Here is a 15,819-nt window from a genome sequence, read left to right as displayed (position 1 = left end):
TTAAATGAAGTTGGTTTGAATCCAAGATTCAAACTCAAACTCCATATGTGGATATTTAAATGCCATTAATATGATTTGTGCTAAACAGCATCTATAAGTTGTTCTAACATGCATGAAACCAGTACAGATGGATAGATTGGATTTTTCTGATCATTTTTCATATATAAATTATTTCATTCTGAGTTACGGTTGAATTTCTATGATTTATTGAAGTTTTAGCTATTTTTCTGGAATTTCCTGATTATTTATAAAATAAACTAAATTCCAGAAAAGGAATATTGCGTCAGCATGGCGTCATGCTGACCTCAGCAGAGTCAACAGGGCAGCCTCGGGTCAAACCTGACCAGGGGGCCCACTGGTCAGTGACACACCGCTGGCATGAGTCACTGACGTGAGGGGCCGGTCAAAGGCCACGTCAGCAAGTCAAACTAACGTGTGGGACCAGCTGGGTTAATAACTAATCTAAACATAACATTAAGTTAAACTAAACAGGCACTGGGCCCACATGGCAGTGAAACAGTGGCTAAATAAGTTAGAATAAACTAAACTAATTAACAGGGGGCTGGCCCCACCTGTCATCGACCCAGGGGAGGTCAAACCCCTGGTCAACAGGGCCCAACCCGCCGGCGGTTCGTCGCCGGTGGCAACAGGCGCGGCGAAGGGCTCGGGCTCGCTCCTCCGGCGTCCAAATGGACGGAGGAGAGCGGCTACGGAGAGCTGGAGCTCACCCGCGCCCGTTTCAGCAAGCAGCAGCAGCTAGGGCGGCCGGAGACAATGGCCTCGAGCTCGGCAGCGGCGGCCGGAGCTCGGGCGTGCTCGGGTTCGGCGTTACACGGCACAGCGAGATCAACTGAGGGGCTCTACGGGTTACTGGGGTCATCAGGAGCACTCGGAGGCAACGAGCGCAGGTGGAGGAGCTCGGGAGCACGAAGCTCACTGTCCATGGCGGCGGCCGGAGCTCGGGTTCGGCGGGGCAGCTAGCTAGGGGACGAAATCAAGTGCACGGAGTGAGGGGAAGATAAGAGGAGCTCACGAGGAGTCGATTGGAGCAGACGGCGAGCTCGGGGAGGCACCGGAGGCAGCAAATCAACGACGACGATCTCCGGTGGCCGACGAGGGGAACGGCGGTGCTTGCGACGTCCAGGGGCTTCCAGCGTCGGGCGGCTCGATGAGGAGGAAGAGAGGGACGAGGCAGAGCTCATGGGCGTGTCGAAGAGGCTCGAGGATGGCTGCGGCCGCGCGAGCGCTGGTCGGCGGCGACGGGCTCCGTTCGGTCGCGGGAGGGAGAGAGAGCAAAGGGGGATAGGGACGGAGGGAGAGACACGGGAGAGTGAGAGAGGGTCGAGGGGGCCGCGTGGCATCTCCAGGGAGTAGCGGAGGCAAGCAGGGAGGCAGGAGGTGACCGAGCGCGTGCCGGGGTGCGTCGGCCACGCATGCTGCCTACTGGCACGAGGAAGACGACAGGGGGAAGTGGAGATGGGCTGGGCCGGCTTCTGCAGCAGGCCGCACAGGTAGGCGCCAGGTAGGTCTTCTGCTCTTTTTTTTATATTTCTGTTCTGTTTTTCTTTTATTTAATCTTTTGCCACTGTTTAAAAATCAAAACAAATTCAAAAACAGTACCAAATATCCTCTGGATATTTTTATGTTGCTGAATGGGCTGATCCAAATGCACATAAAATGTTCTAGGGTATTTGAAAGTATATTATATACATATTATGAATATAATTCCAAATGCAACTAGAATAATGATTTAAATTCAGTGCTCAAAATATTCCTCCAAAATGTTCATTATTTTTGGTTTGGTGCAAAACCCTTGCCAAAATATAACCAACATTATTTAAGGCCATTTTGGAAACATTGAATGCATTTTCCAGGGTTCTTTGCCCCTCTTTTATTTACGTTTTTGAGGCTTCCAAAATTCCTCAGTTCAAGTTTCAAAAATTTAAACATGATGCAAGCAAGATGCAAACACTAGACAGCACCAGAAGCTAGGGATGTGACAACACACCCCCACTAAACAAAAATCTCATCCCGAGATTCAAGCGTAGGGTAAGGTGAAGGGGGAACGCAAACTAGCACAATCTTCACGATCCTGGTTGCACTTCAAATGAACGTTGATTCGTTCACCATCATTGACTCGAAGTCTTGCTCTGAGAACTCCAACTATCATGACAACGAGAGGAAGGAAGGACCCCAAAAGAATCGTTCTTCTCGAAGGTCGAACAACTCAGGATTAACTCACGGAATGAGACATAGCAACATCTCTCGAGCCGAGAGACGAAGCACACCTCTAGCGGAATGGAGTGGAATAAATGACGGAGGTTTACCAGGTAGACTACAATTCCACACTTAAAAGGTGGTAAACGATTGTCAACATAGCGAGGAGTTGAGTTGCCATGATACCACAACGAGGCACCTTAGGGATGGTGACTCGTAGATTATTACCTTAAGTGGCAAAAAGAATTACCTTTGATTCAGAGATCATTGAAACTCTTTATACCAGCTTAAGGCAAATCACAATCGATCATTTGGAGGAGTTCGGTAGAATGACATACTCGGACTAGTATGGATGATGTGGATTACCTTGTTGAAGACAACACAAGGGATAATTTTGGTAACCGGGGAGAAGCTCAACAGTAGAGCGCGAGCCCACTGTTTGAAAAGTTATAGCATAACCGAGGGAACTGAGAGCAATCCAGTTAGTGCCGATGATAACACCTAGCGCTTGTGCGTGCTCTCAAGAACTTGAGCATTTCCATAATCATCAAGGTTTTACCAACATCCATGTCAAGGGTGCTGACAACACAACATACTACCATGATGACTAGCGATGGACGATGCAGATGCAAAGGAGGATAACATTTTCTCAGATTTCACCTTAGCGAGGCCAAGGGGACGAAATCTGGATGATCGACCGAGCGACATTTAGCACTCCGCTTCTAATGTTCTCCTTGATGTACTAGCGTATCCCATTCCTTGAAATGGTCTGGTATCTAGAACATCAAGTCAAGGTCGTACTTCGGAAACACAAAAAAAATCCATAAGGAACATCTAAGGAGTAAATCCTACGAAGTCCTTATGGGGAGGTGGCCAACTTCCTTAATCAAGATATTATAATAACAGGTCTTCCGGCTGGGTGTGTTGGCCACGACATCCACTTTACCGGTTTCCGAGGGACCAATATTATAGTTCTTGGGAAATGTTCCAAACCATCATATCTGCCTGAGATTCAGATCTGGGGTGTGTCAGGATATTCCAGACTCATCGAGTCTAGGAAGAAAAAATGAAAGTTTGCAACACAAATCGACGGGATGACGTTGCGAGATTCTCGGGGAGTGAACTACGATAGCAAGCTCCAAAACATGAGCCGGTTCTGCTAAACAGATGTGAACACGCTGTCCTAGACAAGCATGACCATGTAGTAGTCTTATAGTAAAACACTATCGAGTTCAGGTTGGGAACCATAATCGAGGATATTGAAGTCCTTGCATAAGGCATGCTCTTAAGAAGGAACTTCCTTTCCTTGAACAAATCAATCAGTGGCTTGGTGTGCTAGGGGATACATATGGAATGAAGATGATCAGTCTATCAGACCACAGAATACTTCGCACATGCATGACTGACTTGGGATGATTCCAGAGGAGCAAAAACAAACTTTCTCGAATTCACGGCGGCAAATTACATCAAATGCACGTGAATCAGAGGAAATCACTTCTTCCATACAACATATACTTCATGAGCGGGGCATGAAGAAAATGCTTACACAAGTTTCCATCACTAGCTTAATGTTCAACAAAATCATGGAGGAGACAAGGATGTTGTCGATGGGCTCAACAACAATTCATCCAGGTTTCCTTTTAAAAGGAATTCCATAGTTAAGTGAACACGGTGATAGCATTGGTCAGACCAAAGAATATAATGGTGTATGCTTGAGGAAAAACCACGAGTAAGACAACATTACGAACATCGTTGGTTCTGACTTGATTTGAGGATAGCCCATACTCAAATCAGAGTTTTGGTTAGGACGATAGGTCCAGCAATTGATCGCGAGGATCAATCAATGAAGATATCACCTTTCTTCAACACACACACAAGATATCCCTTAAAATGAACTAAGTCGGACAAGCTTTTATCTTCCAACTCTCCAAGTTGTTGTTTAACTCAACCAACTAGCTCAGGGTATCCAACACAGATTCTTGGAGAAGGGGTGGTTTACAGGAATAAACCAACTTGTTCACGAACTCAACATAGCGGCCAGATGACAACCTGGTAATACTTTCGAGAAGATATTTGGAAAATCACAAACCACCGATATGTTGCATAAGCTTGAGAACAACCTTGCTTTTCAGGGCAAGACGATATGATCCCAAGAGCGAGGGACTAACTCAATCCTAACTCATTGATCGGAGAGTGCATCGGAAATAAGGACTAGGTAGCACGATTAATCTTAGAATCATGATTCAAGAACCAACACACTAAGAATAAAATTATTGTCCTTTAACTACCAAGCAACAAGGTTTCTATGAGTATTGATTTCACACATCACGATTCACTTGTCGATATTCCGGTTGCAACAACACGGGAACCGAGAAATGAATAATGATGGAGAGAAGTATCACTGTGTCAAGAGTTCATAGGATGGTGTGCAATTCCCATGACATTCTTGATATGAAGATGGTAATACTCCAAGGTAGAACAGAGCAAAAGCAAGATTAGCAATTTGTTCTGCGGAGTACGATTGCTTTGACCCAATCCTGGAAATGGACAAGATACTGGAGTTTGTTTCTCCTAGTCATTCCAGAATAGAATGGCTTAACGGACCACAAGAGTAATAGGAATGCACGCATACTCTTGACTATCAAATGATAGATGAGGGTCAGAAGACGACTAAGAGGGACAACTCAAAGAGCATATGGTTTCTGAGTAGTGGATGCATAGGTTAGTATGTCGAAACAAGTTCAACAAGTTTCTTCCGGATAACCCATGCAGAAAAGTAGAACTGGCAGAGTCGCAATATAGAATGGAGAACTCATCGAGGGCACTCCTCTTGTGATCTTTTGATCCAACAAACTTCTGCCATAAAGTGGTTCATAGTATTTGGAAGAAGGAAATACCACGAACTTCGAGGACTATTGCAAAGGTTGCTAATAACCTAAAGGAACGAGCAAAACTATCAACATGAAGCAAGTAGGGTGAATCTCGGGTTCAAAACCCAGGAGTAGAATACCTACTACTAAGTGGCATCACGGGATGCTTTCGAGAATGATGGCCAGAATCATCACACTGGGAACACAAAGCATGGCTGGATTACTAGGTGATCCCCTTAAGACACCTAGGGTCAATATAATAGCTCCAACATATACGTCGAGGCAATAGAGTACCTCAACTCACTGATTAGTGTGGTTAACCTGGCCAGAAAGGTCATCGAAATCAGAGGGAAAGGATTTTGCAATTGCATCAGATTATTTAGAAACCTGGGATGACTCGGACAGCATAACGGCTGTAAATGCTCGAAGGATTGGAGACATGCTAGAAAAATGGTGGCATAACCACTCAGAAGCACAATATCAAGGTTTCAAGATCAACAGTTAACATACAGAAGATAGTAGGAACTGAACTGAGGCTTGAATCAACAATCTTATAAGTCTACGGATTAGTAACACGTGATCCTAATAGAAAGAAGAGAAGGCCTAGTTCTTAACCCCGTAGGAAAGATAAGATGACTCAGATCAGAAGGGCATAAGATATAAGGAGTAAAAAGAGCCTTACGTTCCCATCCCACAATCAATTCCCTTATATAACTAAAGCATTTATAGACTCAACTTCGACCAGTTTGGCTTGGTAATCCTACAGGCAGTCAAGCTCTGATACCAACGCTGTCAGGAGCCCGACTCAATGTCACATCGATCTAGCCTGTAACACCTCATATCACTTTGCGGCCTCACGCACGGTATTCCCACGGTGTCGCCTTACCTTTGCCCGGGACCGTTTGCGCCTTTTGGCTCACGTATATGATGATGTCGCTAGCATCCATATGATAAGGAGCCCGGGCTGACATGACTAGTCGTAAACCCAAAGTGGCACAAACTTACAGGGACAGGCATCCATGACCCAGCATCGAACGTGTCGGTCATCAGCGAGTGAATCCAGGCTGTAGCACTGGCTACCAGGACTCTGGTATTTATCGCGTGACATTTCCCCGAAGGGACAGACACAGGAACGAAGAAGGACACATGCCGGCCAGCCTAAGTGTTCCGGAGCAGTAGCAAGCTACCATGGCTCAGTGGAAACACTAGGAGGACATTTCCCGGTAAGAGAGGCTACTAAGAATAAACAACTAGATAGCCAGATCCCACACATACCAAGCATTTCAATAACATACACACAATATGCTCGATATGTGCAAATACAACAAGGCATCACAACATGACTCTACGACACAATTATGTATTCATTAGGCTCCGAGGAGCGAGATATTACAAACAGGGGTCGCATGACCCAACATTCAGAGCATACAAATCAAAACACAAGCGGAAGCTATCATGTCTGAGTACAGACATCTATAAATGAAAAAGGCTGAGAAGCCTGACTATCTACCAAATCCTGCCGAGGCACAAGATCGTAGCTGAGGTAACAAGCTAAACGTCGAAGTCCACGCGAAACTACTAGTGATACTGAAATCTCTCTGCAAAAACATAAAATAGGCAAACGTGAGTACAAATGTACCCAGCAAGACTTACATCAGAACTAACTACATATGCATCATTATCAACAAAGGGGATGGTGGGGTTTAACTGCAGCAAGCCAGCATTGACTCGGTGGCTAACCTAAACTACGACTGCAAGTGACTCTTTTGAGGTGGCGCACACAAGTCCACATATTCACCATATCAATACACTACTATGGATCCGCTCCCGTCTCCCTACGAGAACGCCATCCGTAGCACTCACGCTTATCTTGCGTATTTTAGAGTATCCACTTTCACTTGTCTATGAACTGGTATAAGCAACCCAGAAGTCCTTTTCCGCGGACACGGCTATTCGAATAGATGATGTTAACCCTGCAGGGGTGTACTTCTTCACACATGCTCTCACCACTTACCGCCGTTTACACGACATGTACTCGGCAACCTTCAAGCGGAAGCCCAGCGAGGGTGTCGGCCACGACCTGACTAACTACACAAGTCTCTCGTCCAGGTTTATCGCCTATTCGGGTTCCATCCGCAAGGAGATCCGGCCGGGGTGTCGCTCACGGCCCCAAACGATGTGTGCAGGGTTCTCAAGCCCACCTCGACGGGTGGATCTACGCTTGGTACACCGTGCCACTGTGCCTAGTCTGTCCCAAGCCCACCTGTACCGGGTGCCACTTGGTAGACTACTAACACTACCTACAAACACCAGAAACTAGTTGCAACTCCTGGACAGAGATCAAGTTGATTAATAAGTCGAGAGAGCTTGTAGCGCCCGGAGCCCAATGTGTGGTAGTAACTGTTCATGGATCACAAACACAGAACTCAGTTCCTGAGGACGGCTGCAATGAGACAACCCACCATGTACTCCTACATGGCCTCTCACCGCTACCTTTACCAAATCGTGTTCACACACTTAGCTCACACATAGTAGGACATGTTTACACACCTCCAATTCATCCCCGATGAGTCAGGCCTGACTCAACTCTAAGCAGTAGCAGGCATGACAAACAAGCATGAATGAGTAGGCACAACAGGGCTCAAACAACTCCAACTCATGCTAGTGGGTTTCATCTATTTACTGTGGCAATGACAGGTCATGCAGAGGATAAAGGGGTTCAACTACCGCAGCATATAACAGTTGAATCGGTGTTGTCCAAATGCAGTAAAAGAGAACAGGAGCGAGAGAGTAGGATTGTATCGGAATGAACAAGGGGGTTTTGCTTGCCTGGCACTTCTAAAGATAATATAGCTCTTCATCGGTGTCATCGATCACATCGTCGGTATCACGTCTATCGAGAGGGGGCAATCACCGGCAACTGAGGAAAAACACAATCAATGCAATGCACAATATGATGCATGAATGTGACATGGCAATATGCTGTGGTTTGTGCTAATGCAACTAAAACCAGATTAAATGAAGTTGGTTTGAATCCAAGATTCAAACTCAAACTCCATATGTGGATATTTAAATGCCATTAATATGATTTGTCCTAAACAGCATCTATAAGTTGTTCTAACATGCATGAAGCTAGTACAGATGGATAGATTGGATTTTTCTGATCATTTTTCATATATAAATTATTTCATTCTGAGTTACGGTTGAATTTATATGATGTATTGAAGTTTTAGCTATTTTTCTGGAATTTCCTGATTATTTATAAAATAAACTAAATTCCAGAAAAGGAATATTGTGTCAGCATGGCGTCATGCTGACCTCAGCAGAGTCAACAGGGCAGCCTCGGGTCAAACCTGACCAGGGGGCCCACTGGTTAGTGACACACCGCTGGCATGAGTCACTGACGTGAGGGGCTGGTCAAAGGCCACGTCAGCAAGTCAAACTGACGTGTGGGACCAGCTGGGTTAATAACTAATCTAAACATAACATTAAGTTAAACTAAACAGGCACTGGGCCCACATGGCAGTGAAACAGTGGCTAAATAAGTTAGAATAAACTAAACTAATTAACAGGGGGCTGGCCCCACCTGTCATCGACCCAGGGGAGGTCAAACCCCTGGTCAACAGGGCCTAACCCGCCGGCGGTTCGTCGCCAGTGGCAACAGGCGCGGCGGAGGGCTCGGGCTCGCTCCTCCGGCGTGCAAATGGACGAAGGAGAGCGGCTACGGAGAGCTGGAGCTCACCCGCGCCCGTTCAGCAAGCAGCAGCAGCTAGGGCGGCCGGAGACAATGGCCTCGAGCTCGGCAGCGGTGGCCGGAGCTCGGGCGTGCTCGGGTTCGGCGTTACACGGCACAGCGAGATCAACTGAGGGGCTCTACGGGTTACTGGGGTCATCAGGAGCACTCGGAGGCAACGAGCGCAGGTGGAGGAGCTCGGGAGCACGAAGCTCACCGTCCATGGCGGCGGCCGGAGCTCGGGTTCGGTGGGGCAGCTAGCTAGGGGACGAAATCAAGTGCACGGAGTGAGGGGAAGAGAAGAGGAGCTCACGAGGAGTCGATTGGAGCAGACGGCGAGCTCGGGGAGGCACCGGAGGCAGCAAATCGACGGCGACGATCTCCGGTGGCCGACGAGGGGAATGGCGGTGCTTGCGACGTCCAGGGGCTTCCGGCGTCATGCGGCTCGGTGAGGAGGAAGAGAGGGACGAGGCGGAGCTCGTGGGCGTGTCGGAGAGGCTCGAGGATGGCTGCGGCCGCGCGAGCGCTGGTCGGCGGCGACGGGCTCCGTTCGGTCGCGGGAGGGAGAGAGAGCAGAGGGGGATAGGGACGGAGGGAGAGACACGGGAGAGTGAGAGAGGGTCGAGGGGGCCGCGTGGCGTCTCCAGGGAGTAGCAGAGGCAAGCAGGGAGGCAGGAGGTGGCCGAGCGCGTGCCGGCGTGCGTCGGCCACGCATGCTGCCTACTGGCACGAGGAAGACGACAGGGGGAAGTGGAGATGGGCTGCGCCGGCTTCTGCAGCAGGCCGCACAGGTAGGCGCCAGGTAGGTCTTCTGCTATTTTTTTATATATTTCTGTTCTGTTTTTCTTTTATTTAATCTTTTGCCACTGTTTAAAAATCAAAACAGATTCAAAACCAGTACCAAATATCCTCTGGATATTTTTATGTTGCTGAATGGGCTGATCCAAATGCACATAAAATGTTCCAGGGTATTTGAAAGTATATTCTATACATATTATGAATATAATTCCAAATGCAACTAGAATAATGATTTAAATTCAGTGCTCAAAATATTCCTCAAAAATGTTCATTATTTTTGGTTTGGTGCAAAACCCTTGCCAAAATATAACCAACATTATTTAAGGCCATTTTGGAAACATTGAATGCATTTTCCAGGGTTCTTTGCCCCTCTTTTATTTACGTTTTTGAGGCTTCCAAAATTCCTCAGTTCAAGTTTCAAAAATTTAAACATGATGCAAGCAAGATGCAAACACTAGATAGCACCAGAAGCTAGGGATGTGACATCCATCTTGCGCACTTCTGCAAGATACGCCTCCATGTGCTCATCCTCGGGCTCGTATACTTTGTTGGAGAAGTTGACGAGGAGCTGTGAGTCACCCTTGATGATGAGGCGCCTCACCCCCAGCGCGGCCGCGGCTTTTAAGCCTGCTATGAAGCCCTCGTATTCTGCTATGTTGTTGGAAACCTTTTCGCCTTGCTGGAAACAAAGCTGCACGGTGTAATAGAGCTTGTCCTGAGTGGGGGATATAAGCACTGCGCCTGCCCCTGCGCCATGTCGCGAGAATGCTCCATCGAAGTGCATAACCCAGCCATCTAGTGCCTCGCTTCCCGGGGAAAGCGACCTATCTTCTCCTGCCTCGAGACCTGGCGCCTCTGTCTATTCTGCCACAGGATCTGCAAGTGCGGCTCCTTTGACTACTCTGGTCGTGTCGAATTCTAACTGAAACGCTTGCAGCTCGATGTTCCATTTAGCGACCCTTCTAGCGGAGTTGGGACTCCTGAGCACCCTCTCCAATGGGTAGGCTGAGACAACCTTGATGGGGCGACCTTGGAAGTAGTGCCGCAGCTTCCGAGAGGCCACCAATAGCGCGAGCAAGAGCTTTTGGGGCATGGGGTACCATGCCCTTGCATCCCGCAGCACCGTTCTGACAAAATGCACGGGATGCTCGACGAGGGTGGGCGCGCCGATGGAGCCCACACCCTCCGGAGAGTCAAGCGCCTCTTGAGGCGTTTGAGCCCCCGGCTCGTAACTGCTTTGTGAGGTCCCCTCAGCCCCGGAGGCGTCTTCCTGTTGAGGCAGGTCCCCATCTGCCGAGGTCGTGGCCCTCGCGAGGCCTTCCTGGCCTTGAGCTGCCGTGGTCGGGGTTGCAGCCGATGCGGCCTTCACCAGACGCTCCTCTAGAACCGCCACTAGAGCTGCGCTAGCGGAGTAGGGTGTGGCGGTGAGGTAGAGCACCAAGGGCTCCTGAGGGCGTGGAGCCACCATCATCGGAGGGCTGGTCAAGTACTTCTTGAGATCTTGGAACTCTTCGTCAACCTCTTGAGTCCATTCGAACGGAACCTTCTTCTTCATCAGCTTCAAGAAGGGCAGGGCTCGTCCCCCATGCTTGGAGATGAAGCGTCCTAACGTGGTTACTCGCCCGGTGAGCTTTTGCATTTCCCTGAGGGTTTGCGGTGGATTCATGTCTTCGATTTCCTTGACCTTCTCCGGGTTAGCCTCGATACCTCGGTGGGACTAGAGGAAGCCCAGAAGCTTGCCAGAAGGAACAACCAACACGCACTTCTCTGGGTTGAGCCGCAGGTCCACTTCATGAAGGCTCGCGAAGGTTTCTTCCAGGTCCTATATCAGGGTCTTGGCCTCCAGAGACTTCACCATGATGTCGTCGACGTAGGCCTCGGCGTTTCTCCCAAGCTGCCAGCCCAAGGCGATATGCATCAGTCGCTGAAATGTTGCGCCTGCGTTGTGTAATCCGAACAGCATGCAGGTATAGTAGTACACCCCGCACGGGATCAGGAAGGCCGTTTTCTCCGCATCTTCTACCGCCATCTTGATTTGGTGATAGTCTGAGAAGGCATCCAGGAAGCACAATAGGTCGCACTCAGCGGTGGAGTCGACGATTTGGTCGATGCGGGGGAGCGGGAACGGATCTTCAGGGCAGGCCTTGTTGAGGTTGGTGAAGTCGACGCACATGCACTCCTTTCCTCCTTTCTTCAGCACAACAACAGGGTTCGCTAGCCATTCCGGATAGCAAACCTCGCGAATGACTCCTGCGGCTTCTAGCTTGCGGGTTTCTTGGACGATGAAGGCCTGCTTCTCGGTGGACTGCCGCCTTGCTTTCTGCTTCACGGGGCGCACATTGGGGCACACGTTCAGGTGGTGCTCGATCACCTACCTTGGGACCCCCGCTAGCTGCTTGGGTTCCCATGCGAACACCTCCTTGTTCGTGCACAAGAATTTCTCTAGAGCCTCATCTTGGTCGGGGTCGAGTGTGGTGCCTATGGTGAAGGTGGCGCCGGAGGATCCATCCTCATCGACTAGTACCTGCTTAGTCTCCCCCTTGTCTTGCGTGAACATTTGCTTCTTCTTGGTTAGCGCAGCCCCCTTGGCCTTGAGGGTGTCGGTGCCGGTGGGCTGCGCCACTGCGGCCGCCTTCAAGGCGAGCTTGAGCGCCTGCAGAGCATCCTTTGTATCTCCAGCTACGGTGAGGACGTCGCTGCTCCCGAGAATCTTCATGAGGTTGTAGGCCGGGTGAGTCGCTGCCATGAACTGGGCCAAGGCAGGGTAGTCAAGGATGGCTTTGTACGGGAGGCAGATGGGGGCAATGTCGAAGTCGACCAGCTCTGTGCGGAAGTTGTCATGAGTGCCAAAGGTCACCGGGAGGCAGATCTGCCCCAGGGAGCTAGTGGAACTGCCTCCGACGCCCGAGAAGGACTCGCTGGGTCGGAGTCGCCCCAGGGGCACACAGAGGAGGCTGAAGGCCTCCACCGAGAGCATGTTGAGGCCGGCACCACCGTCGATGAGGGTCCTGGTGACGGCCACCTGGGAGATAGTGGGAGTGCACAGCATTGGGAGCGCACCTGAGCAGGCGGTGTTGGCAGGGTGATCGTCCAAGCTGAAGGTCAAGTCGGCCTTGTGTGCCACCCAACCCGGAGGGGCTCCGCGGCGCGTGAGGGCGGCACCAATCTGGCGGACAAACGTCTTGAAATGGCGGCTCGAGGGTGGCACTTGCGAGCCACCCAGGAAACGACCGGGGGCGTCGGCACAGCATAATGGGCAAGGAAGAGGTCGCACAGCTCTTCCCAGGAGGCCACCTAAGCCGTTGGCAGGTGGAGCAGCCACATGCGCAGAACGCCGGTGAGGGCCATGGGAAGCCAGTTAGCCATGACCATGTCGTCGCCCCCGGCCTTGAGAACAGCCTCCTCATACGCCAGTAGGAAAGCTAGTGGATCTGTCGCGCCGTCGTAGCGCGGCGACATAACTGGCTTGAACTTGTTCGGCCACTGCACCTGTCGCAAGGCAGGGGCCAAGGCTCGGAGCCCCCTGGCCCCAGTGCCGACCTCGGCAGCCAGAGCGGGCGGCACGTTGTCCGCCATGAGGGCGGAGCGAGGTGTTGATGGAGAGCGGGTCGAGAGAAGGGAGAGCTCCGGCGCACCCCTACCTGGCGCGCCAAATGTCGGATATCGGGTTCCGGCAAAACCCTTAAGGTTCAAACTCTGGGGTGCGTGCAAAGATCTTCCCCCTACCGATCCACGTCCCAACGCCTCGCTGCGAATCTAAGATACACGATGAACAACACAAGGGACGCAAGGTTTATACTGGTTTAGGCCATCGTTGTGGTGCAATACCCTAATCCAGTGTGTGGTGTGGTGGATTGCCTCAGGGGCTGATGATGAACAGCACATAGGAAGAACAGCCTCGCGAGACGTGTACTTGGGCTGGTGCGGTGAACTACTTGGGTGAGTTCAATCGCCGCTGGATCTGATGAGAACTCTATGAGATCATATCCCCTCTACTGTGGTGGCTATCTCTATATATAGAGGCCCTAGTCCTCTTCCCAAATATTGAGCGGGAAGGGAGCCAACAACGGCCATTTCGAAGAGGAACATCTAGTACAAGTTATCCTGACTAAAGTTGGTCTTTGACTGCCAAAGGCACTGGCGATGACGCCGTCTTGGTCTCCGCGGTGACCTCCGTCCTGCCGCTCTGCTGGTCTTGGTCTCGTTGCACAGAAATGCTAACCTTTGCTTGATGCCTCGATACTCCGCGCCTGCGCTTGCCCCCTTTGCACCAAAGAGGAAACAAGGACACTGCACAGGCCGGCGCCCGCCTGGTCTCGATCGTCATGGCTTGCATCATGGGCACCTCGCGACGTACCCCTACCTTGATCTCTCCGCCTCCTTGTCACGACCGGTTTTCCAATAAAAATATTTATTGAAAAGCCAATCTTTTAAGTCCAGTATGAGAGAAATCCTCCACACTGGCAGACAAATTCTTGATACAATAAGCCAGTAGCATAAAATATAATACAGGGTCGAACTACGGTTGCTCAACCAAATTATTACAAGCACGCCAATAATCATACATAATGGCGGACAGAACACAGTGGTGTGGAGACATACTACTGACTCAAGGATAGGCTGGTGGTGGAAAAACACAGCGGGGAGAGAAATACAAGACTCTACGTCTGTCATCTCATCGAGCGTCGAGGAGAGGCTCGATGAATTTATTTGGTAGCGGAAGCGGATATAAAACAGTGGCCAAATCCAGGGTCGCACGAGACTGACTGGGACTCCTCTAAGTGTCGGACTCGCTATCGAACTCTTCATCCATGAGATCGCCTTCGTCAGCATCTGGCCAAATCAACAAGCCAGTGAGTACTTTGAAAGTACTCGCAAGACAGTTCGGACGTAAGATATAACAAATGCATGCATGGATGCAACATGATTAATTCCTTAATGCACAATAAATAAAATTGGCATAACGGGTAAGTAAAATGGGAAAACGGCGGTAGTCCGCCTGAAATTCCACAGAACATAAATAAGGACCGATCGGGTGTCTGAAGCGACGCCTCGAAAGGTGAACAAATAAAAATAAGGAAATGATGCCACAGTCGGGCATCTTAGCGACACCACATAAAGGGCTTTTAAAAGAAATGCCACAGTCGGACGTCTGAGCGACATCGCAGAAAGGGCTTTAAAAGAAATGCCACAGTCGGACGTCTGAGCGACATCGCAGAAAGGGCTTTAAAAGAAATGCCACAGTCGGACGTCTGAGCGACATCGCAGAAAGGGCTTTAAAAGAAATGCCACAGTCGGACGTCTGAGCGACATCGCAGAAAGGGCTTTAAAAGAAATGCCACAGTCGGACGTCTGAGCGACATCGCAGAAAGGGCTTTATTTCATAAGTAAATAATACTCATAATGAACATTCAATTCATGAAAACAAACGGGTTAGTCCATCCACAGGAGTGATCATTTAACCGGACTTAGCACTCATGCGATTCACCGGAGTCTCTGTCATCAAAGCTGACAATTGATTAGGATAAGAAGGAACGAAACTTGACATGGAAGAGATGATTTTGAGGAATATATGACTCTGCAGAGTTTGTACAAAATTTTTCCCACAGTCAACGGATTTCCGTAGTCACGAAGGACTAGTTCCGTTTACGGTATTTCAGAAGAAAACACAGCTAACCGGTACACACCCATCCTACCTCTCGATGCTAGGAATCACCCTGGTCATCGTCCAAGAAAAACTTTTGAGACGGGGAGATCACAATCTCGAATAGCATGGGATCAAATTTATATACGCGCGCTCTAAGGGGTGCCCCCCTCTCGGTCCCAACCGGAAACACCCATGCCCCCTGACCGGATGACTGGCTTTAATCCAGGGCCATGGAACCATCATCACGGCCTCTCCTCTTTGGTGTGTACCATGAAAGCGGTTTGGAACTTACTAAACCATATTCCTTGCGGAAAACATGTGGTAGTACAAGGAAGGAAATGATAGGTACTGGACCGATATGGTTTGACACTGAAGTCACATAGTCTGGCGTAAGACTGGCATGCTACAACACTGCCGTCGTACCCATCCTCATGCCAACACATGGCCATTCATATTCACATTCATCCACGTATGGATCATCAAACTCACTTACCTCATTATCACATAAAATAACCTTCATCGGTATACTCACCGGCATGCCATGAAACTAACTA

Source organism: Triticum dicoccoides, chromosome 4B (assembly GCF_002162155.2).
Source record: "Triticum dicoccoides isolate Atlit2015 ecotype Zavitan chromosome 4B, WEW_v2.0, whole genome shotgun sequence".
NCBI lineage: Eukaryota > Viridiplantae > Streptophyta > Magnoliopsida > Poales > Poaceae > Triticum > Triticum dicoccoides.
Note: the sequence above shows the minus strand (reverse complement) of the source record.